This window comes from Oncorhynchus clarkii, chromosome 8, assembly GCF_045791955.1.
Source record: "Oncorhynchus clarkii lewisi isolate Uvic-CL-2024 chromosome 8, UVic_Ocla_1.0, whole genome shotgun sequence".
NCBI classification, from domain to species: Eukaryota; Metazoa; Chordata; class Actinopteri; order Salmoniformes; family Salmonidae; genus Oncorhynchus; species Oncorhynchus clarkii.
In genome coordinates, this window is record NC_092154.1 from 20,609,024 (window position 1) to 20,631,447 (window position 22,424).

Genomic DNA, 22,424 nt, shown 5'->3' on the forward strand with positions numbered 1-22,424 from the left:
AACTGCTGTTCACAAATGCTCTCCATCCAACCTCACTGAGCTCGAGCTGTTTTGCAAGGAGGAATGGGAAAAAATGTCAGTCTCTCGATGTGCAAAACTGATAGAGACATACCCCAAGCGACTTACAGCTGTAATTGCAGCAAAAGGTGGCGCTACAAGTATTAACTTAAGAGGGCTGAATAATTTTGCACGCCCAATTTTTCAGTTTTTGATTTGTTAAAAAAGTTCCACTTCATGATTGTGTCCCACTTGTTGTTGATTCTTCACAAAAAAATACAGTTTTATATCTTTATGTTTGAAGCCTGAAATGTGGCAAAAGGTCGCAAAGTTCAAGGGGGCCGAATACTTTCGCAAGGCACTGTATGTTGTAAACAGAGTGCAATTTGAATGCACAGAGATACCATGACAAGATCCTGAGGCCCATTGTGAGGTCAATTGTTTTTAAGGTATCTGTGACCAACAGATGCATATCTGTATTCCCAGTCATATGAAATCCATAGATTAGGGCCTAATTAATGAATTTAAGTTGACTGATTTCCTTATATGAACTGTAGCTCTGTAAAATCGTTTAAATTGTTGCATGTTGCGTATCATTGTTTTTTCATGTTTAGTTGTGTCGTGACTTGACTTTTGTTAATCTGATGACTGATATTTATTTAACAATATTTATGTATCAATTAACTCATTAGGATTTGGGGCACCACGGAAGAAGTTGTTTAACGAGTTACCATTTCCCAAATGAAACTCGAAAAGATATGTAAGTTATATATCGATAACAGTCACTTATTAATCATTACCTCATATCAGTCTCCTTCTGAACAGCGAATACTCCTTGGACCCGCAAGAACCACAGCTTGACTTTTGATTCAGCACTACACAAAATGTGTTCAATTATTTATTTGCTAGCTATCTAAATAATAACACAGAATACACATACAAACTTATATGAGACAAAGGACCCTAGTGTACTGACAAGATATGACGGCTTATTACACAGCGATGGAGAAGGGGGTGGTGAGAATAGAGAGATAGAGAAAAAGGGACATTTATCGTGGATACATTCTATGACTGTCCTCACATTAATCATATACCTTGTACACGAACTGCCACCTGTTTGGAATAAGAAAATAATGAATTCATTTACGCGTTGAATGCCGTTCGTTTGTCATTTATCTCGGTCGGAACCAAGCCCTCTTGGAAAGTTGTTTCGGTGAGCCTTTCCTTTGGGCTACTTGTACAGTACATGCTCTGATTGTCCACCAGAGGTCACAATGTCCTTCTTAGTTCTCCAGTGTCCAATGGGCTGTTTCCTAAGAACAGAAGTACCAGTGATTGTCTGGAACAGCCGTACCAGTGATTGTTAGAGAGGGGAGTTTTCTTCTCCTCTTCATTGGGTAGATAGTCAAAGTTCCAAACCACTTTACACACGCATTTGCAGACTGGCGGTGTCCTGGTCTGGTAAGTTCATTTTCTTCACCTCGTGTTGAGAGTTTCAGAGTTTCTAACCATTTCAACATGTGGACCACGGTCTCACGTCTTTCTGGTCTAATATGTTAATTCTTAGCCAGTCCTTTTAAGCACTCTGGCCAAAGGGGACCGCTCCGTCCGTCTGACACGCTCTTCTGACCTTACTTGGGGCATGGCTACTTAATGTGCAAAGGATAAGTTATCTCTTATGACTTCTAAAATGACTTCTAAAATCACATTCCTATCTTAAAAACTTCTTATGGCTGCAATCCCGTTAATGGGATCGATATGACAATAGCCAGTGAAAGCGCCAAATTCAAAACAACAGAAATCTCCTAATTACAATTCCTCAAACATACATGTATCTTATACCGTTTTAAAAGGTAACCTTGTTTTTAATCCCACCACAGTGTCCGATTTCAAATAGGCTTTACAGCGAAAGCACCACAAATGATTATGTTAGGTCACCACCAAGCCACAGAAAAACACAGCCATTTTTCCAGCCAAAGAGAGGAGTCACAAAAAGCACAAATAGAGATCAAATTAATCACTAACCTTTGATGATCTTCATCAGATGACACTCATAGGACTTCATGTTACACAATACATGTATTTTTTGTTTGATAAATGTCATATTTATATAAAAAAATCTGAGTTTACATTGGCACGTTACGTTCACTAGTTCCAAAAACATCCAGTGATTTTGCATAGCCACATCGATTCAACAGAAATACTCATCATAAATGTAGATAATAATACAAGTTATACACATGGAATTATAGATATACCTCTCCTTAATGCAACCGCTGTGCCAGATTTAAAAAAAAACTTTACTGAAAAAGCAAACCATGCAGTAATCTGAGACGGCGCTCAGAAAATAAATAAAATTATCTGCCATGTTGGAGTCAACAGAAACCAGAAATCACATGATAAATATTCCCTTACCTTTGATGATCTTCATCAGAATGCACTCCCAGGAATCCTTGTTCCACAATAAATGCTTGATTTGTTCGCTAATGTCTATTATTTATGTCCAAGTAGCTACTTTTGTTAGGGCTTTAGGTACACATATCCAAACGCTTGTGCAGGTTCAGCATAACTTCGGACAAAAACTTCAAAAAGTTATATTACAGGTCGAAGAAACATTTCAAACTAAGTATAGAATCAATCTTTAGGATGTTGTTATCATAAATCTTCAATAAAGTTCCAACCGGAGAATTCCTTTGTGTCTAGAGAAGCCATGGAACGCAGGTCGATATCATGTGAAATGCGTGTTACCAGGAAATGGCTCTCTGCCAGTAACCTGACTCATTCAACTCTTATTCAGCCCCACACCACAGTAGAAGCCTCATTCAAGTTTCTAAAGACGGTTGACATCTAGTGGAAGACCTAGAAAGTGCAACTTCATCCATATCCCACTGTGACTTCAATAGGGCCTGGGTTGAAAATCGACCAACCTCAGATTTCTCACTTCCTGTTTGGATTTCTTCTCAGGTTTTTGCCTGCCATATGCGTTCTGTTATACTCAAAGACATCATTCAAACAGTTTTAGAAATTTCAGAGAGTTTTCTATCCAATACTAATAATAATATGCATATATTAGCAACTGGGACTGAGGAGCAGGCTGTTTACTCTGGGCACCCCTGGGCACCTTTCATCCAAGCTACTCAATACTGCCCCTGCAGCCATAAGAAGTTATTAACAGAAACATCGTCATAATATGTCATATCATATGCACAACGTATTGGATGGAAACGTGACATTTAAAGGGGGTATCCATTCCATGTCAGCCATTTCCAAGCTGATCTGACCCATTGTGATCCTCACGTGCAGTCATAACAGTTGTTTTGGTGGTTTCCTCCAAAGGTTTCCTTTGAGCCAAAGCCAAAGGGATCATGCCCAGGGGGCCAGGGTTCTGGCCTGGAAGCACGCTTTCCACTGTGCTCACTTTTGGTACTGCAATGTAGCTGAAGCCGAGGCCGAAGGACAATCCAATAGATGGCCCCACAAAGAAGTACAATTTTAAAATTCCTAAAAAGACACTTTCGTTATCACCTTTGTGACAAAAATATCCATTGAATTATTCCAATAATTGTCTTCAAGGCCGTTTTTTTCCATCACTCACAGCCGAAGATATGAACATGTAGTATTCATCCAATGTCTGTCATGCTTCTGGATGACGTGATGATGCCATCGCTGCTCACACTTGCTACAGTGCTCACTGAGCGCTAGTGCGCAGGCATTATCGGCTCTGTAAAGCAGATGGCAGCGACCATGAAACTGAGTATGTGAACGTGAGTAGATTACGTTAAAAAACAACGGGCATCCATCTTGGAAGCTGTCTCCAGTTCTTTTATACCTCAATGATCATGCCTCATCTTTTGGAGGTGAATGCAGATTGTACGGTGCTCCACAACAACACTCTTGGACTATAACTAAAGTCGATAATCGACATTGCTGCTCAGGAACTCCTTCCGTTTATCCAAATGTAATGGCAGGCCTCCCGAGTGTCACAACCGGACGTGATCGGGAGACCCTAGGGCAGCGCACAATTGGCCCAGCGTCGGTTTGGCTGGGGGGGCTTTACTTAGCTCATCGCTCTCTTGTGGCGGGCAGGCGCCTGCAGGCTTACCTCGATCGTCAGTTGAACGCTGTTTCCTCCGACACATTTGTGCGGCTGGCTTCCAGGTCAAGGGGGTGGGTGTTAAGAAGCACAGTTTGATGGGTCATGTTTCGGAGGATGCATGACTCGACCTTCGCCTACCCTTCGGGCAGTTGCAGCGATGAGTCAAGTTTGAAATTGGTGAGAAAAATAAAGAAATCGTTTTTAATGGCAACATTTTACTGGACATTATATTACCGTAATTTGTCGTGAAGAGTTCATTGTCAAACGGCGGGAAATTAGCTAGCTAGGTAGGCCTCATTCCCTTCCTTGATTGGTGCAAGGCAAGCCACAAAAAAGTGTGCTGCTTGTTAAGGGCGGCGGCGCAATAGCGGGTGAAAGTAGTCTTCTTCTTCTAGTGGATTTTTAAGTGTATTGATGCCTCTCAAAGGTACTGTATGAGTGCAAGACTCACTCAGATGAACAAAAATATATATTGGAAGAAACCAAAAAAACTAAAAACCCACCCTAAACTACATAATCAGCACCCACCCCTATCCCACTATCCATAATACAGATAGATCCGGTGGGATTAATCCTTCCTCGGGCCTGGGAGACCGGCACTTCTACTGGCAACATTTCCTGTAGGTTCACAGATATGTCTCGAACTTCCATAAAAATGTCAGCTGCTTTCACAACAATGCCAATTTTCTGTGGCCTGTGTTCTACTTGCACAGCACAATTCACAACCATCGTGATGAAGCCAGGAATCTTCATTTGTCAAAGCACATTTTCTGGGGACCACAAGTTGTAATGGGAACATTCACTGTTGCCGTTGGTCCTTCTGTAGCGGCGGGGAGAGCATTCCCTCCCGGTCCTCCACAACCCTTTTCACTGCACTGCATACCTAATGTAACACCCTGTCTTATTCTGACTTTAGTTACCTGTATCTGTTTCCCTTTTATCGGGCACACATGATTACCTTTGGAGTTACTACACTGACTGGGTTTGTCCTCCAGGCATGTCTCCACGTAATGAAAACCCTCACATCTGGCACATCTAGGCTGCTCCTTCCTACAAACTGATGCTTCATGACCAAATATCTGGCAGTGAAATCCTTGCAGCACAGTAGGCATGAATACTTTAACTGTGTAGCTAACATATGATAACATTGCTCGAGAAGGGAGAAACTCCAAATCAAACATCATACGGGTCAGACAACTCCATGATTTACTTTTTTTTAACCTTCAACCGTACTTCAATCAACAAAGAATCATCGTGGACAGGTCTTCCCACTCTTCAGACACCGAAGCCGCTCCTTAATTTAATACTTCATTCTCTTCAACTCCTTCAAACTCCGTGTCAATCCCTCCATGGTCACTATTAAAAGAGGAAAAAAGTACTCAGAATCAGTCGTTTTTTTACATTTGCAAGGACCAAGTTTATATTTGGAAGACGTAGGTTTATATTCGAGAGATGCAGGTTTGAGCTTGCTTGGTGCCATTCTTCCTCCACTTTAGGATTCTCAACCTGGGGTGTATTCATTAGTCAGATTCCGTAGCAAAACATTTAGTCTGATGCAAAAATAACCTGTATACCGTTTACTCTAGGAAGCAAACGGAACAAAATACGGAGGGACCTATTCGTCCAATAGAAACTCTAGTTTTTGTTACAAAATATTTTCTTTTTGGAGTAATCCGACTAATGAAAACGACCCTGGAAAAGACACGCAGGATGTGTGCCCTCTTTCTGTGTGGATTGTCAGGCCTTCCTCTGTAACAGTGGGTCTGTAAAAAACATGTTCATTTATTCAGGAGAAACTGGGGGGACATGACAAGTCTACACATGGTTTGTTTTGTGTGTGTGTGTGTGTGTGTGTGTGTGTGTGTACTGTGCCCGCAAGTGTGTGTTTTGCTTTCCTATTGCTTGTGGCATGTTGAACACTCATAATGGGCTGCCAAAAGCCGTTTCACACTCTATGTTAAATTTCACGCTTGAGATCCCTTCACCCGGTGCCGCTCCTGTTTAATCTCAAACCAGCAAAAAAACTCCAGGATTCTCCAAAGCCTAAAGAGTAGAGGACCAAGGACGGCTATCTTGAAGTGTCAAAGAGCGATTGTGTCTTTTGAGGGAGCACTGGTGTGTGTGGGAGAATGGTATGAAACTAAACTTAACAGGGTGAAGAAGGAAGAAGCTGGGGCTCAACCCGTTCCACCATGTCCCTCACATTGAAAAGCACTTCTCTCAGGCTGTGCCCCCTCCTCGGGTGGCAACACAGTCGCCCTTGTAAATACAGTAATGCCCCCCTGGTAGAGATGTTGCCAGGCAACAAGCTACCATTAGCACCCCCATGCCCTTGGGGTTGACCCCTTGACCCCCAGTAGGGTGGTGTGGTGTGTGTGTGTGTGTGTGTGTGTGTGTGTGTGTGTGTGTGTGTGTGTGTGTGTGTGTGTGTGTGTGTGTGTGTGTGTGTGTGTGTGTGTGTGTGTGTGTGACTGTTCTGGGCTCTTCATTAGTAATATGCAAAGATTGCATCGTATTATCACCAGTATCAACCTCACCAGCCCTCTACCACTGCCATACAAAGTCCTCTACCAGTTTGAGAACATGACAGAGTAACTCAAGGTGAATAGAAGGCACCCAAACACTTCCCTTTGTGTTCTCTGGAAAGAGAGTACTACATTATTTCTGTTTTTAACAATTATATGATTATTCGATTTTAAAGATAAAGATTCTAAGCTGATATATAAAAAAAATAACTTGGATTTTGCTAAGATGAACAGAATCAGTCGTGATTAAGTTACCCACCTGGACAAGATGCTGTGTTAATATCTCTCAGCTGTTAGTGTCTCTGTGGGAGACGTAGAGCCCGTCACACACCGCGGCTTCAAACACTCCTCAAATCCACTCCAGACGACACCATAGCTCCACTCCGTTTAGCCACCTCTCCCTCTCATGCAAGAACAAAGACACAATCACCAGAATCTGTAGCAGTGATATATTACACACACAGCAGCCTTTAAACTTGTTGATAACAAAAGGGAATTGAGGAGGAGATGGAACTGGAGATATAAGACACAACAAAGATGCAGATTATTACTAAAGGGCATCCTGAGGGGGGCCAATGAAGATATCACTTGACTGCTCCCCTCTTGTGGAAAGCCAGATCATTGGCTCAGGCTGGGCTTTTAGAGTCCACTGAGCTAGATGCCCTTATGCAGTCTCTGGTGCTCTGCTGTTTGTAAGTCTGTGAGGAGATATATGGCAGGGTCCCTATTGGCATAACACTGATGAATTGGGCTGGGGTGCAAAGTTAAATACAGGGAATTGAGGGTCTGCTCACACACACCTCGCCTGCCAGAACTGTGGTGATTTAATGGTAGATGACCTTTCGGCACAGTACCCCACTCTGACTCTCTCCCCTCTGCGTGTGTATGTGTGTATGTCCCCACAGCACATGCTCTCGCCACATAATTCGCTGGAGAGGCGCCTGCAGCTGGCCGTAAGTAACCTAGGCAGCCTGGTGACAGCCTACTGGTTAAATTGCCCTTGCACAGCCTGGAGGTGTGTTTCGGGTTATTGTCCTGTTAAAAAAACAAATGATAGTCCCAATAAGCTCAAACCAGATGGGATGGCGTATCGCTGCAGCATGCTGTGGTAGCCATGCTGGTTAAATGTGCATTGAATTCTAAATAAATCACAGACAGTGTCACCAGCAAAGCAGCCCCACACCATCATACCTCCTCCTCCATGCTCCACGGTGGGAACCACACATGCAGAGATCATTCGTTCACCTACTCTGTATCTCACAAAGACACGGTGGTTGGAACCAAAAATCTCAAATTTGGACTCATTTCCACCGGTCTAATGTCCATTAGTTGTGTTTCTTGGCCCAAGCAGGTCTCTTCTTATTGGTGTCCTTTAGTAGTGGTTTCTTTACAGCAATTTGACCATGAAGGCCTGATTCACGCAGTCTCCTCTGAACAGTTGATTTTGAGATGTGTCTTTTACTTGAACTCTATGAAGCATTTATTTATTTTGGCAGCAATCTGAGGTGCAGTTAACTCTAATGAACTTATCCTCTGCAGCAGAGGTAACTCTGGGTCTTCCTTTCCTGTGGCGGTCCTCATGAGAGCCAGTATCATCATGGCGCTTGAGGGTTTTGCGACTGCACTTGAAGAAACTTTCAAAGTTCTTGAAATGTTCCGTTTTGACTGACCTTCATGTCCTAAAGTAATAATGGCCTGTCGTTTCTCTTTGCTTTCTTTGAGCTGTTCTTGCCATAATATGGACTTGTTTTGTTTTTTACCAAATAGAACTATCTTCTGTATACCAGCCCTACCTTGTCACAACACAACTGATTGGCTCAAACACATCAAGAAGGAAAGAAATTCCACAAATTAACTTTTAACAAGGCATACTTGTTAATGAAATGCATTCCAGGTATCTACTTCATGAAGCTGGTTGAGAGAATGCCAAAAGTGTGCAAAGCTGTCATCAAGGCAAAGGGTGGCTACTTTGAAGAATTTCAAATATAAAATATATTTTGATTTGTTTAACACTTTTTTGGTTACTACGTGATTCCATATGTGTTATTTCATAGTTTTGAAGTCTTCACTATTATTCTACAATGTAGAATACAATGTAGAATGTACAATAATTGGGGCGGCAGGGTAGCCTAGTGGTTAGAGCGTTGGACTTGTAACTGGAAGGTTGCAAGTTCAAACCGCTGAGCTGACAAGGTACAAATCTGTCATTCTACCCCTGAACAGGCAGTTAACCCACTGTCCCTAGGCCATCATTGAAAATAAGAATTTGTTCTTAATTGACTTGCCTAGTTAAATGTATAAAATAGTAATAATAAAGAAAAACCCTGGAATGAGTAGGTGTGTCCAAACTTTTGACTGGTATGTTCTGTCTGGAATGTTCTGTTGCAGAAAGATCTTTGGATAGCTCTGTTACCAAAACAACCCGCTGTCTAAAAGACATCTTTACTTCTCATTTCTCTGACAAGAAAACACATTCTGACATTGACATTTAATCAAGACCTCTCTGTTAGGTTGCTTGGTTTAGTCCTAGTCTGTTACGTAAGCACAGCTAGTCCATTTGTGATTCACTCATTCTATAATCCTGACCTTGTTGTTTTGTTCCTTGCTGCAGAACAAATATGTATATTTTCTTTTGAAGCCTATTGTAAGAAATCCATATATTTCCATTGACATTGGTTCTTTGTGTGTGTACTAGGTTGTCTCTTTTGATTCGAACACACAGTCAGGAACAGTACTTAGCTATTGCCCTTGATTTAGCATTTATGAATGGTCTAAATCAACTCTGACTGCTGGTTCTGAAATAGATTGTTTGGACCAGTCACTCTGAGGCTGTCCCTTAGACCATTGGGGGCCACAGGATTCCGGATTGGAAACGTGCAGTTAACACACTAGGCACAATTTCAAATAAAATAAAATCAAGTTGTAATAGTCACATGAATACAAAAAGTGTAGACCTTACAGTGAAATGCTTACTTACGAGCTCCTAATCAACAATGCAGTTTAAAAGAAATATGGATAAGAATAAGAAATAAAAATAAACAAGTAATTCATTAAAGAGCTGCAGTAAAATAACAATAGCGAGACTATATACAGGGGGGTACAGGTACAGAGTCCATGTGCAGGGGCACCGGTTAGTTGAGGTTATATGTACATGTAGGTAGAGTTATTAAAGTGAATATGCATAGATGATGACAACAGAAAGTAGCAACGGTATGAACACAATTTAACTTCTATTCCATGTTGGTTCAACGTAATTTCATTGAACTGACAATACAACAAAAGTTGATTCAACCAGCGTGTGCCCAGTGGGAATTGTGCATCTTGAATAAACACTCTGAACACTGGCCCATCCTGGATTGGTTTGTCCATCCAACTGATTGAATGTGTGTGTGTTCTCTCCCATTTTGCCACAACTTTGGAGGTATGCTTGGGGTCATTGTCCATTTGGAAGATCCATTTGCGACCAAACTTTAACTTCGTGACTGATGTCTTCAGATGTTGCTTCAATATATCCACATCATTTTTCTTTCTCATGATGCTACCTATTTTGTGAAGTGCACCAGTCCCTCCTGCAGCAAAGCACCCCCACAACATGATGCTGCCACCCCCATGCTTCGGCTTGCAAGCGTCCTCACTTTTCCTCCAAACATAACGATGGTCGTTATGGCCAAACAGCTCTAATTTTGTTTCGTCAGACCAGAGGACATTTCTCCAAAAAGTACGATCTTTGTCCCCATTTGCAGTTGTAAACTGTAGTCTGGTTTATCTATGGCGGTTTTGGAGCAGTGGCTTCTTCCTTGCTGAGCGGCCTTTCAGGTTATGTCGATATAGGCCTTGTTTTACTGTGAATATAGATTGTACCTGTTTCCTCCAGCATCTTCACAAGGTCCTTTAATGTTGTTCTGGAATTGATTTGTACTTTTCACACCAAAGTATCTTCATCTCTAGGAGACAGAACCCGTCTCCTTCCTGAGTGGTATGACGGCTGCGTGGTCTGAACATGGTGTTTATAGTTGCGTACAATTGTTTGTACAGATGAACATGGTACCTTCAGGCATTTGGAAATTGCTCCCAAGGATGAACCAGACTTGTGGAGGTCTACAAGTTTTTTTCTGAGGTCTTGGCTGATATCTTTTGATTTTCCCATGACGTTAAGCAAAGAGGGACTGAGTTTGAAGGTAGGCCTTGAAGTACATCCATAGGTACACCTCCAATTGACTAAAATGATGTCAATTATCCTATCAGAAGCTTCTAAAGCCATGGCATCCTTTTCTGGAATTTTCCAAGCTGTTTCAAGGCACAGTCAACTTAGTGTATGTAAACTTCTGACCCACTGGAATTGTGATACAGTGAATTATAAGTGAAATAATCTGTCTGTAAACAATTGTTGGAAAAATGACTTGTGTCATGTAAAAAGTAGATGTCCTAACCGACTTACCAAATCTATAGTTTGTTAACCGGAAATGTGTGGAGTGGTTGAAAAACGAGTTTTAATGACTCCAACCTAAGTGTATGTAAACCAACTTCAACTATACATGCTACAGCAGGTGGGACTCACACTGCCAGAAGCATACGGCACAGACACCCGCATGAGCAGATACACAGACACACATGCACACACATTCAAAGGAATGTACACAAAAAACACATTCACACACAAACACACACACTGTCAAAGGAACGCAAACACACACACACAAACTTTCACTGAACCTCAAACACAGTCTCTAACCCATTAGAGGATTGGACTGGTTCAAATGTGCTATTTACATGTCTACTGATTGTAGGCAATGACTGACTTCAGTGATGCCATCCTCATTTACATAAAAATGGTATTTTCTGAAATATTTCAACAACAAAAAAAACACACTCAAAGTGGGATGCACAGAGCATGTCTCCCTTGACTTCCTCGCAAAGATTCATGATCACATAGAGTTTCTTGTAAAAGCATTAAGGAGGAGATTGGACTGTTTTTTCATGCTGATGTATTCGTAAAGGAGACAATCTGATTATGCAATCCACCAAACATTTAAGTGTTTAATTGCCTTTGAAACATGCTATGTAATTATTCCGTGCCGGAGTACTTTAATAGGCATATATTTTGTCTTTGTAATCACATTAAGTGTTTACGTTTGAACTGTTCAGGAATGTAGGGAATGCATCCAAATAAGCCTCATTTTCAATTTGATGATTGATATTCAAATTAGAACCCAATTGGAGCAACTTCTCTCTCCGTTTCTTTTGAACTGATTGGGTTTAGATTTCAAAGACCACATTCATTTGATTACAGTACATTGGTCTGCCAAACAGAATTTGAATGTCTTTGAATCAACTTATAAGAAGCCTCCATCGCCATTGAATGGAAAGAAAAAAGTGCTTTTGTTGTGATCCACTTTGTTCTGCCTTGCTTTGAGCAACTCATCTAATCTGGGCGCTCGCTAGCTGCTTCTGTAGCTCATCCCTATGTGCTCTACGAGCACACAAACAAAGGCTTGGCTGTACGCAAATAACACACATACGAAGATGAGCTCTTTGCTGATGATGGCGTCTAGTGTAGTGTAGTAATACACACTTCCTGTACTAACTAACTGGCCCTTGGGTGGTTTAGAGGCCAGTGTGGATTTGGCATGTTTTTTTGACGTTAGCAGCATAGCAAACAGACGCACAGCCCTCTCAGATCCTCTCTCTCTCTCCCTCTCTCTCTCTCCCTCTCTCTCTCCCCCCTCTACCTCTCTCTCTCCCCCCTCCCTCTCTCTCTCTCTCTCCATCTCTCTCTCTCTCTCTCTCTCTCTCTCTCTCTCTCTCTCTCTCTCCCCTCTCCCTCTCTCTCTCGCACCCCTCTCTCTCTCTCTCTCTCTCTCTCTCTCTCTCTCTCTCTCCCTCTCTCTCTCTCGCAATTTCCTCTCTCCTCTCTCTCTCGCTCTCTCTCTCTTTCCTCTCTCCTCTCTCGCTCTCTTGCTCTCTCTCTCTCTCCACCTCTCTCTCTCTCTGTCTCTCTCTCTCCACCTCTCTCTCTCTCTCTCTCTGTCTCTAATGGTCATCATGGCAGCAGCAGGATAAAAACCTGGGTTTTGATGAGAGGAGACATGTATCAAACACTGTTTGATTTATAACACATTCTGTTCTCCCTTTCAGCTAGAGGTGACAGTGTAGGACAGAGTGTCAGGAGATAGAAAATTGTGCCTTAAGGCAGTGTGTGTGCGTGTTCCTGCGTTCGTGTAAAACGTACAATGTCCTCTATCCTCCAGCTCTGAAAGTCAAGGCTAAAGAGCTGAATGAGACTCTGGGAAGGAACGGAGCTCCAGAGAAGAGCCTGAATGAGATGCACCAGGAGATTGAGACCATGGTAGCCGAGCTCCCCAAACACCAGCTGGGAGGCAAGAACCACATCTCAGAGGAGGAGCTGGGGTAAGGCCTGACTGGTCAACCCCAGATACCAACCTCTAGTCAACATCAGATCACAGACTATAATGTCAGTCTATTACGGTTCACACAGGGATGGGACTAGTGTATCCAAGCATAGCAGCACACCACAGGAGGTTGGTGGCACCTTAATTGGGGAGGACGGGCTCGTGGTAATGGCTGGAGAGGAATTAGTGTAATGGTATCAAACATGGTTTATATGTGTTTGATGCCATTCCATTTGCTCCGTTCCAGACATTATTATGAGCCGTCCTCCCCTCAGCAGCCTCCACTGCAGGACACAGGTCACACCACATATGCAGCACACAGGTCACACCACACACCTCATATTTTTAGGAAGGTATCCCCTGCTTTGCCTGGGCCACTGTAATCACAGCTAAATTAATGCCGTCATATAGTAAACAAAGAGGTGATCTATTTAAAAACATATTTGTGTACTGTAGTAATTTTTTAATTTGCATATTTATTGATTCGCTGTTTTTTAAAATATTATACAAATAATTTTGCGGCCAAGCAAATCTCAACTGAATGAAGGAAGTTTACTTTTCTTATGTGAAACCTTAATGAGCTAATTAAAAGTTGCCTGAGGTGTGTGTGTGAGGAATATTATTAATTCTAATCAAACCAGTTTACTCATGTTTCCTTCTGGCTGAGGCCTGGATGAGTCATGCAAAAAGAAAGAGGGACATCTAGTGGCTGGTCTGATCCACAAATGGAGGAGAAGAAGAAAGAAAGGAGAGAGAAAGAACATGTTCCTCTCCTCCTCACGCTATACAGTACTCTGATCTTCCCCTTTCTCTTTCCCCATCGCTCTCTCTTTCTCTCTCTCTTTTTCTCCGCCCCATTCTCTTTCCCTCTTTTCTTCCCTCTCTCTTTCTCTCTCCCTCTCTCCCCTCCTTCTCATTCCACCCCTCCACTCTCGCTCCCCAGACTGGCAGAGGCCCTGTACCAGAAGGTGAAGCTTCTCTTTGGGGACCCCCACCAGGCTACGGAGGACCTGAAGGCCGAGGTGACAGAGAAGGGTGACCACCGGGCCAAGCTGGACGAGGCCCAGGCCCTGCTGAAGGATGCCCAGGAGAAGAGCAGGGAGGCTGGGGCCCTGTCTGGACAGAACCAGTGCAACCTCACTGCCCTGGAGGTAGGCAGCTTGTACACACACACACACACACACACACACACACACACACACACACACACACACACACACACACACACACACACACACACACACACACACACACACACACACACACACACACACACACACACACACACACACACACGCAACCATACACCTCCCATTTCACCCTTTTGATAATGGGTAGTGGTGTCTATTCACAGTTATGGTATATACACCGTTTTGTGTTGTAGTTTCTGTAAAGTTAGTTGGGCTGATTGTGTTCTCTGGTCTGCTTGCAGAGACAGAGGGATTATTTGAGCTCAGTGAAGAAAGGAACTGAAGACTTGCTGGAAGACAGAGAGCGCATTCTGGCTGAAGCCAACATCAATAAGGGGATTGAGGTAGTCTCTAGACACCACACACACACACACACACACACACATCTTAAACTCAGGCCTGTCAAGCCCCCGTCATTGGGAGAGGAAGACACACTTTTACTCTGTTGGAATGCTTTCATGATGTCAGACAGATGTTGCCTGGAGCACTATTGGACTTGACCTTTTCACGACCGGGTCTTTATTTGTACATATGTCCCACCTGCATCAAGGCAGGGGTTCAGCTTCATCTCTCTCCCTCTTTCTTTCTCTCTCTTTCTGTCTGTCTGTGTTGCTCTCCTGCTCTATTTGTCTTTCTGTCTGTCTGTCTCTCTTTCTTTTCTTCTTTTTCTCTCTTCTGTGTAGGATCTGGAGGAGATGGAGCGTGAGCTGGGTCCTCTCCATGAGCACCTGGACTACAGGGTGAGTCGTCTGACTAAGGGCCCGAGTGACAACACCCTGACTGATCTGCTGCAGGACACTGAGAACCATGCTGCCCAGCTCAACGAGTCCTCTGGCATCCTGGACAGGTACGGGACAGGCAGACAGATTCACAGACAGACACACATACATCAGATGTGTAGTACTTTTGTTTGCTGTACCTCTGTTATAATGATATGGTGGATTGAATGTAATTGTTGTTCTTTAATATTTTGTTCATGTGTTGGATGGTGTCCTAACCAAGTCTCTTGCTAACCAAGAACCTGTCCTTTAACGCCACGGCAGCGTTCAACGCATACAACAACATCATCGAGGAGGCGGATAAAGAGGCAAAGCAGGCCGGGGCACACGGGACAGAGGCCTTTCAGCTGGTGAGTGCATGCACACACCTACACACACATCACCCCTTTACCCTGTGTCTGTGTGTGTGTGTGTGTGTGTGTGTGTGTGTGTGTGTGTGTGTGTGTGTGTGTGTGTGTGTGTGTGTGTGTGTGTGTTGAAGGATTCAAAGAGGACCTCTGTCTCTAATGTGCTGAGCAGCAGAGATTTGGCGTTCAAACGTTTTTGCATTTCCTTATTCACCTCCATTTGTCACGCTGTAGAGATCAAAGTCCCAGCGCTGTCGTCCTTATTATCGTGACTCTCCCTCCTGCAGCAGGAGCCAGCGGAGGTGAAGAGAAACCTTTTCCCCTCTCTTTCTTCTTCTCTTCTTCTCTCTAAAGGAGAGAGGGAGACGCTCAGAAGTCTGAGTGGGAACATTGGTCCCCTCTGTGGAAAATCTCCTCAGCCCGTGTGTCTTCTGTTCAAAAACACAGCTTTATACTCCACACATTATTAATACAATGTTGAAAAAGACTACGGTCGTTTTCCAAACTGTGTTGCTATTTTTTTATTCATTGATGTACTTTAAAATATTCAGAGCCATATTTACCTGGGGTTCTCTCTATGAGGAATATTAATCAGCATTTGTCCTGTTTGTACATTGTGTAGTACCCAGGGGTACGTAGTACCACTGTATGTTTGTATGGACGTAGTACCACTGTATGTTTGTATGGACGTAGTACCACTGTATGTGTGTATGGACGTAGTACCACTGTATGTTTGTATGGACGTAGTACCACTGTATGTGTGTATGGACGTAGTACCACTGTATGTGTGTATGGACGTAGTACCACTGTATGTTTGTATGGACGTAGTACCACTGTATGTTTGTATGGACGTAGTACCACTGTATGTGTGTATGGACGTAGTACCACTGTATGTTTGTATGGACGTAGTACCACTGTATGTTTGTATGGACGTAGTACCACTGTATGTTTGTATGGACGTAGTACCACTGTATGTTTGTATGGACGTAGTACCACTGTATGTTTGTATGGACGTAGTACCACTGTATGTGTGTATGGACGTAGTACCACTGTATGTTTGTATGGACGTAGTACCACTGTATGTTTGTATGGACGTAGTATCACTGTATGTTTGTATGGACGTAGTACCACTGTATGTTTGTATGTATGTAGTACCACTGTATGTTTGTATGGACGTAGTACCACTGTATGTTTGTATGGACGCAGTACCACTGTATGTTTGTATGGACGTAGTACCACTGTATGTTTGTATGGACGTAGTACCACTGTATGTTTGTATGGACGTAGTACCACTGTATGTTTGTATGGACGTAGTACCACTGTATGTTTGTATGGACGTAGTACCACTGTATGTTTGTATGGACGTAGTACCACTGTATGTTTGTATGGACGTAGTACCACTGTATGTTTGTATGGACGTAATACCACTGTATGTTTGTATGGACGTAGTACCACTGTATGTTTGTATGGACGTAGTACCACTGTATGTTTGTATGGACGTAGTACCACTGTATGTTTGTATGGACGTAGTACCACTGTATGTTTGTATGGACGTAGTACCACTGTATGTTTGTATGTACGTAGTACCACTGTATGTTTGTATGGACGTAGTACCACTGTATGTTTGTATGGATGTAGTACCACTGTATGTGTGTATGGACGTAGTACCACTGTATGTTTGTATGGACGTAGTACCACTGTATGTTTGTATGGACGTAGTACCACTGTATGTTTGTATGGACGTAGTACCACTGTATGTGTGTATGGACGTAGTACCACTGTATGTTTCTTCCGTTACTGTAGAATGCATTATTCTGATAATCACACTTACATTCTTGGTGCACACACACGCACACACACGCGCGCACGCGCGCACACACACACACACACACACACACACACACACACACACACACACAGAAATATTTCAAAGAACTGTGTTTTCTGAGGACTGTTTGCTAAACAAGCGGAGGGTGTGGTCTTTGTTCAGAGAACGCTGAGAGTGTGGGCAGTCTCCAGGCCCGGGTGACAGCTGGTGACTTGAAGAATCAAATCAAATCAAATTGTATTTGTCACATACACATGGTTAGCAGATGTTAATGCGAGTGTAGCAAAATGCTTGTGCTTCTAGTTCCGACAATGCAGTAATAACCAACGAGTTATCTAACCTAACAATTCCAAAACTACTACCTTATGCACACAAGTGTAAAGGGATAAAGAATATGTACATAAAGATATGAATGAGTGATGGTACAGAACGGCATAGGCAAGATGCAGTAGATGGTATCGAGTGCAGTATATACATATGAGATGAGTAATGTAGGGTATGTAAACAAAGTGGCATAGTTTAAAGTGGCTAGTGATACATGTATTACATAAAGCTGCAGTAGATGATATAGAGTACAGTATATACATACATGATGAATAATGTAGGGTATGTAAACATTATATTAAGTAGCATTGTTTAAAGTGGCTAGTGATATATTTTACATCAATTTCCATCAATTCCCATTATTAAAGTGGCTGGAGTTGAGTCAGTGTGTTGGCAGCAGCCACTCAATGTTAGGGCTTGCTGAAAGATCTCGACAGTACATTAGGGAAGCTGAATGCAATCCCCAATGGTAAGCACACAAACAACACTATAAAATGCCTTTTGTTTTAAAGGAAGAAGTTAAATATTTCTCATTGATGTTGATGGAGAAATGTATCAGGCTGAGCCCAGGATGTGGGACCAGAGCGGATGGATAGTAGTATAGTGGTGTAGCTATTGGATTAGGGGACATCCTCAAATCAAATCACATTTTATTGGTCACATACCTGTATATGTGTTTAACAGATGGTATTGGTCACATACCTGTATATGTGTTTAACAGATGTTATTGGTCACATACCTGTATATGTGTTTAACAGATGTTATTGGTCACATACCTGTATACGTGTTTAACAGATGTTATTGCGGGTGTAGTGAAATGCTTATAGATCCAACATGACAGATGTCGAAGCAGCACCATCCAGGTTAAATATGGGAAGGTATCAGTCACTGAGGAAACTGACAGACAGGCTGTATGGTGCAGTAGAAACATCTGAAAGGTGAGCAGCAGTTCACAGAAAGGTTTCTGTAAGTCATGTATGACTGACTACCTTCAATAGTCCGTACCATGTTGGATTACCGTTCTCTCTCTGATTTACAGTAAGACTTTGATTATTGCTTTCAAGATTAAATGAGTACATACTGTATCGTCCAGATACAGAGGCTAAGCTACAGGTCACGAAGTCCAAGGCAGGAGATGTCAACGACACAGCCAATAATGTGCTGGCCAGAATGAGAGACATGAACCTGAACTTGATGGGCCTGCAGAGGAACAACAGCAAGCTGGAGGACGACGTCATCAAGGCTAACAACATGATCCAGGATCCCGAGGAAAAACAGTAAGAGATCTTCTGGGTGTTGTAGTTCTTAAGGGTAGTCAAGCCTTAGCTACAGTACCTACTGTATATGAAATGATTGTCTGTGCCATATCATGAGCTGATTGACTCAAAATGCATTATTTTTTTTTCAAACCTGTATTACTCTGGCACGTTTGTCTCACACAATGACATTGTATAATTCTGTATCTCACATATTATTTTCTTTCTGTCCCATTTTTCTTTTGAACCCCAACAGCTATAAGTATGTCAAGAAGAAAGGAGGACCAAGGCACTCTTTATATAATTCATTAAAGTGCCTTTATTTGTATGGCATATTCAATAGAAACAAAGTTTTAAAAAATCTGCCGCGTTTCAGCTGCATGGCCTTTGTCAGGGCCTTCTTGAATGCATAGCAATCTTTCTTCTCATAACAGCTTTCAGCTCTTTACCTTTGATGCTTCTAAATAAGTGATTAAGATGCCGCCATCTCTCCGCTGATCTCTGACTAATAGGCCTGGCTCACAGAAAGCAGTGGCTGTGAACGTGCTACAGTAGTTAATAAGGAAGAGTGATGTTTTTAGACTGATGTCTTTTCCCTGTGTGTGTGTGTGTGTGTGTGTGTGTGTGTGTGTGTGTGTGTGTGTGTGTGTGTGTGTGTGTGTGACGTGCGTTGTGGTGGCTAATTTCTCCATTACCAAATGAGGAGAGTTACAAACTTCACACATGTCAGAGTTATACTTGAACTACATCTTTAATAATAATAGCTTTGCATTAGCAATGACTTTCAACGATTCGCCATTTCTAATGAACCTTTGATAGTGACAACACAAAAGTACAAAGATCTTTTATAGCCAAGATACACCCCTCTTAACCTACATGATGAACCACAGACCTTCGGAACAGTCCACAAAGGAAGACATTATAATGAGAAAGGTGTATCCCTTAGCCAGATAGCATTCGCTATAAATTATCATTCAGTTTGGTCCCTAAAATGAGTTTCTAATCTCGTTCCTGGTACTTCAGAGCACAAAAACATTACCCCATGTTATCTGGAATGCTCTTTAGGTTTTATCACCCAAAGACATGGTAAATCTCCTCCGTCAGTGTTATCTCATAGAGGCCCATCCTCAGTAGAACACACACACAATAGTTAACAGAATACTTTATTCTGTCCAATAAAACAACCATTATAATGCAATACAAGCACTATAACATAATCTTGCAATTTTCCACGACAGCGTGTGTTTGTTCGTACTTGTGTGTGTGTTTCTGTCTGCCTGTGTGGGTGTGTGCTTGCGTGTGTGTGTCTGCTTCTGCATGTGTGGTGTGTGTGTGTGCGTGTGCGTGGCCGTGTGTGTCTATCAGTCCATGCAGCAAGGCCCAAGGTGAAGGACCTGAAAGACAAGGCATACAGACTGCTGGAGAAACTGAAGCCCGTCCAGGACTACCGGACAACCTGAAGAAAAATATCCCCCAGATTAAAGAGTTGATCAACCAGGCTCGCAAGCAGGCCAACTTTGTGAGTCACACTCTTCCTCTCCATCCCTCTCTCTCGTTCTCAACTTCCCCTGTTTTCACGGCTGTAATCAGTGGCTTTTAAGATGGCCATTCTGCTAATTGTGCCATTGTGTCATCACAGAAATCACGATTCACAACTCTTTCTAGGAGAGTTCAGTCACACATAGTTGGTTCTTCCTAAAGTGATGAAAATTAAGTCACCTCCCTGTAAATCCCTCCACCCAGCTTTACCCTGTGGTTCACATGCATTGCCACCGTTTGAGTGAAGGCTCTGTTCAAAAAATAAAAATTCTATCAATGTCAAGGCTTTTTTTACATGTATTTTTTTACAAAAGTGTAAAATAACAAATTGTTTCTCTTGCTTCTAAAGGACCTTGTATTTGACTTCTGTCACTACACAATTGTGTTTTCCTGAGTGTTCCTTGGGCCTTTTCATTGCTATTAGCTTGTGATGATCGTAGAGCAAAACATAACAGTGTTCCTGAGAGTCTAACATTTTCAGAATGGGAACATAACAGTTTGTAGCTAAAATCGGTCAGACTTTACAGCATACAATCATTGCTTTACAGACACTGCTGTAGCTCAGCTTTCGTCCACCTCACAGACTAATAGTGGGCATCTACGGATTCAGTGGAAATAGACACATGCAATAGAAGATCCCTGAGCGTTCCTTGGGCTTTTTAAGTGCTCTCTGTCTGGTGATCCATGTGATGTCTCTCTCCACAGATTAAAGTGTCTGTGTCCTCCGGGGGAGACTGTGTCCGTGCATATGGACCACAAATCAAGAAGGGTTGCTACAACACCATCAGTGTGAATGTGAAGACCACCTCCCCTGATAACCGACTTCTACCTGAGTCAGAGGACATAGCACCACACTGGGATGTTAGTCACCTCTTGTGTGTGTGTGTGTGTGTGTGTGTGTGTGTGTGTGTGTGTGTGTGTGTGTGTGTGTGTGTGTGTGTGTGTGTGTGTGTGTGTGTGTGTGTGTGGATACAATCCCCCAGTAAATCACTGAACCATAATAAGGGAAACCTCAGGGCAACAAATAATGTGTGTGAAACGTAACATATTAGGGCCATTTAGTGTTTAGGTTTGGCTCATCTCTATTCTGGGATGTGTAATGTGTTGTTGGCCAATTCATTTCAAATCATTCCACCAGTGGTTACTTCCCAACATACTAGATAAATACCAATTATCTTAAAGTCAGAGAGAAAATAATAAAAGGTTACTTGTTTCCCTGTGTGATCCCCAGGAGAGAGTAGGTGATATTGCCTCTATATACTGCAACAGCAACCACAGCGACCACAGCAATTAGCCGCTAGTTCAAACCGGACTATTTAATCTGTCTTCATCACTGATTTCCCTGGGGAAATCACACTGCTGTTGTTCATCTCTTGATTTGCTTGTGATTCTTCCCCATTATCTTATTTTAATGTGTCCTGCTCTGTTCTCCTGCACTGTGCTACCTACACTGTGCTACCTACACTACACTACAGCAACCAAGAGAGACAGAATAATAATGGACCTGTAATGTTATCAGATAGGAGATTGCAGTGCTGCATCTTATTGGCTCATCATCTGTCTGCCTCTAGATTGACTTCCTGGCAATTGAGATGTGTAAGGGCAAGGTCAACTTCCTGTGGGATGTGGGCTCCGGAGTGGGTAACGTGGAGTACCCTGACACGACTATAAACTATGGCAACTGGCATCGCATCGAGGCCTCACGGTAGAATACCATTGTTATTAATTTTCTATACCAGATATTTTTCAGAGCAAAGATTATACAGGGATAGAGAGATTTGTCTATCAGTTTACTTATTAATTCATTCATATTTTAGCATTGATTGTGCCAGGTAAGCTTCTTATTCAAAAATCAGACTTCTCATCTGATCATTTCTGTTTTGGTCCCAGGAATGGCATTAATGGCACCATCTCTGTCCATGCACTGGAGGGTCCCAGAGCTGGCATCGTGCCCACCTCTAAAAGTGGCACCTCCCCTGAAGGCTATACGATCCTGGATGTGGACCAGAATGCCTAACTGTTTTTCGGTGGCATGTTGGGCAGTGTGAAGGTAGCTGATATCACTTTGTCATACAGTAGTTTATCCCGGAGCCATTTGGACATTTTTACCCGTTTCTATTTTGGTAGATGCAA

At 42.6% G+C, this 22,424-nt stretch overlaps 1 pseudogene; it reads left to right on the forward strand.

Moving 5' to 3' along the window:
* The window catches only part of LOC139415411 (laminin subunit alpha-2-like), a 152,841-nt pseudogene that overhangs the window by 118,461 nt on the left and 11,956 nt on the right, over positions 1-22,424 (forward strand).